Below are 6,807 nucleotides of genomic sequence, written 5' to 3' on the forward strand. Positions count from 1 at the left end.
GACTCCCAAAGAAACATTTTATTCTCATATACACACAGATACGTAATTATAGCTGTATTATAATACTGAAATAATGTACATGTGAATATATATACTGCATAAATTTTCTATAATACTGTCATATATAATAATTTTGAAATATTCAGAAATTTCTATAATGTATCATATATGTATGGAGATACTTATTTATGTATATAAATGTGCTTCTTAAATATATGAGATGTTTACAAATTAGTTCAGAAATAATGGATATTTACTACAGAGATACAGCCACATCAATGTTCATTGCTGCTCAATTCACCATAGCCAGATTGTGGAACCAACCTTGATGCCCTTCAGTTGATGAATGGATAAAGAAACTGTGGCATATATATACAATGGAATATTACTCCGCAATGAAGAATGATAAAATTATGGCATTTGTAGGCAAATGGATGAAATTGGAGAATATCATGCTAAGTGAGATAAGCCAATCTCAAAAAACTAAAGGACGAATGATCTCGCTGATAAGCGGATGAGGACATATAATGGGGGGTGGGAGGGGTTAGCATTAGGTTTAGGGTTAGGTTTAGGGTTAGGGATAAGGAAATCGGTAAGAATGAAGGAAAGAAGGACTGTATAGAGGGAAAAGAGGGGTGGGAGGGGTGGGGGGAAGGGAAAAAAATAAACATCATTGCCTTATGTAAACGTATGATTACACAAATGGTATGCCTTGACTCTATGTACAAATAGAGAAACAACATGTATCCCATTTGTATACAATAAAAAAAAATGGATATTTATTACAGGATTTGTAAAAAATTAGCTGTGAATACATATTTAGGGAGTCTTTAATTTAATTTAAATTTATTTTTTTAGTTCTGACTTAAGAATCAGATTTATGGGCTAAGTGAACTTTACTTGTGTGTCCCTTTACACCTAACAATACTTTAAAATCCACATCTTGACATTCTATTATGCTTCTGTGCATGTAATCTGAAAGTGTCGGGTCTAAGCCTGCTCGTAGACATCTGGTTTCACATCACTTATGGAAGCCAGTATAAGAAAACTGCTCTAATTTCTTAACCGAAGGTCAAAATTGTCCTATATGACCTGTTTTATGAATATTTCTTTTCCAGCCTCAGTCATTTGATATTGGTAGTTGGGTTGATGAAAAAAGAGCTGAACTAGGGAGAACATTTTGCAATGATACACTGGAAAAGATTTAATAAGAATTTATATGAGTTTTGGTTCAAAATGTTTATCACTTAGACAGGCTTAAGGAGCTGTATCACCTCTCCCTGATGCGATTTTGGCTTCACTGAGAAAATAAAAACCCACAGCTAGTACAAGTCAGATCAATTTTGTCTGTTTGGCTTTTTAAGTAACCTGAGGGCCAACAAATTCCTTCCTTGTTCTCAAGTCAGTGTTTCTAAACTGTTCCACAGGTTGCAGGTCTGAATCAGATGCTCTGAGTGGCAGTCCCAGTATGTGTATTTGAAGAGCTGTACCCAATCATTTATATGTCCCCAAATTAAAAATCTAAAGCTCAACCCAGAAATTTAAAAGGTATAAAAGAAAAAAATCCAATTTGTTCACCCTATTTAGAGGTTGACCATATAATTTGATAACTTGTGATGTTGAGAATTCTATTCCTTGTCTTCTTTTTCACATTAATCCATTGTGAAATTCTAAAAAGCTATATATGGTACTGATGACATGAAAGAAAATGAAAAATAAATAGAACAGTTTGGGTTGAATCTTCTTTTCCTCATAGAGAAGACTAGAGAAGTACTCAAGAAGAAAACAACTGAGAATATTGAGTGTTCACTACCAAATGTAGTACCTTCCTTACCAAAGTAAAAGTCATATGAATAAATAACTTTGGAAGAAGTTTTACCTACAGAATTTCTTAGTGCCATTTTCTTGAGATGTTTAGAAAAACAATGTTTTGAGTAATTAGTCAGTACACATGAGCTAGTGGACTGATGTGATCTGCAGTTTTTCAAGACTGCTATCATAAAATTGATTACCTCCAGGAGTTAAGCTAGAGGCTTTGTATTACTTAGTAATTATAATTGAAGCTGAATATAATTAAATATATAACTTCGAGATGTTAATGTTAAGTCCCATTCCATTACATGATGAAACTGAATCATTATGAAGAATTCACTTAAGTGCAAGTCAAATCTCTAAAAGGATATCGGACATTTTTATTAAGAACAACAATGGAATTACTTTCACCTGTAGAATATATGCTAGCTTACACAGTTATTATTATAATGAATAAAATTTCTTTCTCTTCTCATATCACACACTTCTCTACTCTCTAATTCTTCTTAAATATTATCATCAGGCTGAATGAAAGCAATTTCTCTCTTTTCCTGCCTTTCTATATCTAGTACTTAGTAATTTTTAATTTTTAATTCACATAAACTTTTTATTAAAAGAAACTGAATGTATCATATTCACTGGATTCAGCAAATATAAGTCAAGGGAAACACGTGCATTCTTTATTTAAAGGTGATACTATGAGTTTGAAAAAAAAAATTTCCATTGTGTGAAGAATTGATTTTTTTCAGAGAACACTGAGAATCCATTGAAAATGTAGAAAACTAAGAAAATAAAAAGAAGACTATAAAACAATTCACTATTAGTTTGTGAGCTATAAATATAAAAGGAGAGTATCTCATTTTTGGCTTTCTCAGTGCCCTATGCCATTGGGCTTTGTATTAATTTTTCTAAAGGATAATATGAGGGGACTGGAGATCCACTTCTTATTTTTATTTGTTCTTTTTAGGTATACATGACAGTAGATTATATTTTGACACATTTATACAAACATGTAATCTATCTTATTCTAGTTGGAATCCCAGTCTTGTTATTTGACCCTGTGTTGAGAATCACAGTGGTGTGTTCATACATATGCATAGAAAAGTTCACTCGTTCATCATCTATTCTCCATATATTCATACCAGAAGTGATAATAACTGAAGAGACAAAACTTTGGAGTAAACACCATAAGTTTAAATATAGATTTATCATATATGTCTCTTTCCATATACTTATTGAAATTTTCCAACTGTTCCACTTGGTTTATATTCTTCACTAATCCATAGTGCTGGACCATTGAATAAAAACAAAATTTATTGGAAATAATGATGGATACCTGAATTTTTGTTCTAGCTCAATGCTTTTGCTTTCTTCTTTCTTTCATAGTAATTACAGTTAGCAGCCACTCTGATTCATTGATTTATAATGTAAAACAATATTGTTCATATTAAAAACTGCTTTAAGATAAAAGCAAAAGTTAGTGGTAATAGGTGGTAGCTTTAATTTTGTATCTAGTTAAGAATTTTAAGATTGAAGATTTTTAGATAATTTAGTATTGATTTGTTGAAGCCCATTTATTATTGCATAGTTTTCAAATACAAGAACTACAATACAAGTTTGGAATATACACCTACTCTGGTTCATTTTTGAGTCCAGGTCTCTATTTTCTGAGTCATGTTGGGAGTATTACTTGTTTGTAAAATGTTTTAAACAGCATAGTGTCTTTGATGGCTGTATGTCAGTGGGTAATAAAGAGTTTATAACAGACAACTGCTGATCAATATGCTAGAACTCTTTTCATTTTTTTTCAGGATTTAAAGTTCTTCATTTAATAATAATATATGCAATTTAATATTATTTATTTCAATATTAGTTCTTTTGTTCTTTTGAACTTAAAATATGAGAAAAATTTTCTATTTTGTCTGTAATACAACTACTATATGTAAGTAAAACAATTATTTGATATAATAAATGCTCAATAAGTAATGCCTTGAAGAAATATGTACTTAAATGGCAAGTATACAAAAAAGATTTTAATTTAAACTAATTTAAAATTTATGAAGTTTTCATGTTATATAAGAAAACCAACATGATAGGATGATTCTGAAATTTTACATTTAAAATTAGGCATAATTTAAAAAATCTAACTAGATGATCACACTTAAATAATATTTTCCAAATGAATTTCATGATTGCTTTTTCTATTTCTATGAAGAATGACACTGAGATTTTAAAAGGAATTGCATTAAATCTGCATAGCACTTTTGGTAGTAAGGCCATTTTGACAATATTAATTCTGCCTATTCAAGAAATGGAAGATTGTTCCTTCTTCTAAGGTCTTCTTCAATTTCATTCTTTAGTGTGCCATACTTTTATTGTAGAGGTCTTTCACCTCTTTTAAAAAATTAGAGATCCAGAGAATAACATGCTAAACAAAATAAGACAAACCCAAAAAAACAAGGACTGAATGTTTTCTCTGATATGCAGATACTAATTCGCAATAAAAGAGGGAAAGGGAAGAATAGAGTTACTTTATATTAGGTAAAGGGTAGTGAAGGGAGGAGAAGGAATATAGGTAGGAATGATAGTAGAGTAAAACAGACATTATTACCTCATGTACATATATGACTTCATGACCAATGTGATCCTACAATATGTATAATCAGAAAATTGAAAGATTACACTCCATTTATGCATGATCTGTCAAAATGTACAAATGCATTCTACTGTCATATACAACAAATTTTAAAAATTAAAAAAAAGAAACCCAGAATAGCCAAAGCAATCATTAAGAAAAAGCGTAAAGTAGGAGGCATCACAATACCAGACCTCAAACTATACCACAGCGCTGTAGTAACAAAAACAGTATGGTATTGGCACCACAATAAACATGTAGACCAGTAGTACAGAATAGAAGACACAAAGACAAACCCACATAAATACAGTTATCTCATACCAGACAAAGGTGCCAAAAATATACATTGGAGAAAAGATAGCCTCTTCAACAAATGGTGTTGGAAAAACTGGAAATCCATATGTAAAAAAATGACATCAAACCCCTATCTCTCACCCTGCACAAAACTCAAATCAGGTTGGGGCAAGAACCTAGGAATTAGACGAGAGACCTTGTCCATAATAGAAGAAAAAATAGGTCCAAATCTTCATCATATCAGCTTAGGACCTGACTTCCTTAACAAGACTCCTAGAGCACAAGAAATAAAAAAAAGAATCAATAAATGGAATGGATTCAAACTAAAAAGTTTCTTCTCAGAAAAGGAAACAATAATATGAACAAAGAGCCTACAGAATGGGAGAAAATCTCTACCACACACACATTAGATAAAGCACTAATCTCCAGGATATACAAAGAACTTAAAAAATTTAACACCAAAAATACAAATAACCTGATCAATAAGTGAGCTAAGGAACTGAACAGAAGATATACACAGAAGATATACAATCAACAAATATGAAAAAATGTTCAACATCTCCAGCAATTAGAGAAATGCAAATAAAAACTACTCTAAGATTTCATCTCACCCCAGTCAGAATGTCAATTATCAAGAATACAAGCAACAATAAATTTGGCGAGGATGTAGGGAAAAAGGTACACTCATATATTGCTGGTGGGGATGCATATTGGTGCAACCATTATGGAAAGCAGTATGGAGATACCTCAGAAAACTTCAAATGGAACCACCATTTGACCCAGCTATCCCACTCCTTGGTTTATACCCAAAGGACTTAAAATCAGCAAACTACAGTGACACAGTCACATCAATGTTTATAGCAGCTCAATTCACAATAGCTGAACTATAGAACCAACCTAGATGCTCTTCAACAGATGAATGGATAAGAATATGTGGTGCATATACACAATGGAATATTACTCAGCCTCAAAGAAGATGTGGATGCTGATCCATAATGGGGTTCGGAGGTCTAGGGAACAATGTAGGAACTTTGGATTGGGCAGAGGGGAGTGAAAGGAGGGGAGGGGGCATGAGGGTGGAAAGGATGGTGGAATGAGATAGACATTATTACCTTATGTACATGTATGATTTCATGTAATGTATGACTCTGCATGGTGTACAGCCAGAGGAATGAGAAGTTGTGTTCCATTTGTGTACAAGGAGTTGAAATGCATTCTTCTGTTGTGTATAACTAATTAGAACAAATAAAAAATATTCTCCACTATCTTATAAAATTTAAGTGAGTGAAATCAATGAAATAAATCTCAAAATTGAGGTTAAAATGTTAGTATAAGCTTTGAAATATCGGTGAAAAGCACATTATTTTCCATGTAAATATTTTGAAAAATGTTTGGCCTAACATTTATATTTACCATTTTTATGCAAATATGCAAAATAAATCAGACACTCTGCTTTGGATGTAATGAGACATATTGTAACCTAAAAAAATGTAGATTCCTTTAAAATTCATTCTTTGATGGGTAGCATTTTACATGGCTAACAATAGTTATAGGTTTTATTTTGTAGCCTACATCTGCATTCAAGGAGGATTTGGATATTCAGCAACTTAGTCAGGATGTATTTTCTCCTAGGGTTAATATGATTGTTTTTAAGGCATAGTTTTAACATTGTCTTTTCTTGTTTCTTTATCACCTTTGTGCTCTTTGTTCAGCACTGTTTTCATATCCCTAGTTAAAAGCTCCTCGGAGCAAAGCTCTAATACTAGAATGTTATGTTTTCACCTGGGTTGCTCTGTCATTGCTTGTTTAGAAATTGCTTTGTATTACAGGACAGGAAAAGATATAAAAAAGGAACAGTTGAGGCCTCCTATTTATTAATCCCCCATGAAGATGGTCATGCTAACAGGTTTCTGAGTGCATCTTGCTCTTGCAACCAAAACCCATGCTATCAAGTGGCAATGCGAACTTCAAGAAGCAGGAAGGGAAACCAGGTGAAGTTTTAAACATTAAATTATATTATATCTTTCTGTGTGTGTCAATACCTATGAAATATAAAGGGATCAGTT

Source organism: Sciurus carolinensis, chromosome 1 (genome assembly GCF_902686445.1).
Source record: "Sciurus carolinensis chromosome 1, mSciCar1.2, whole genome shotgun sequence".
NCBI lineage: Eukaryota > Metazoa > Chordata > Mammalia > Rodentia > Sciuridae > Sciurus > Sciurus carolinensis.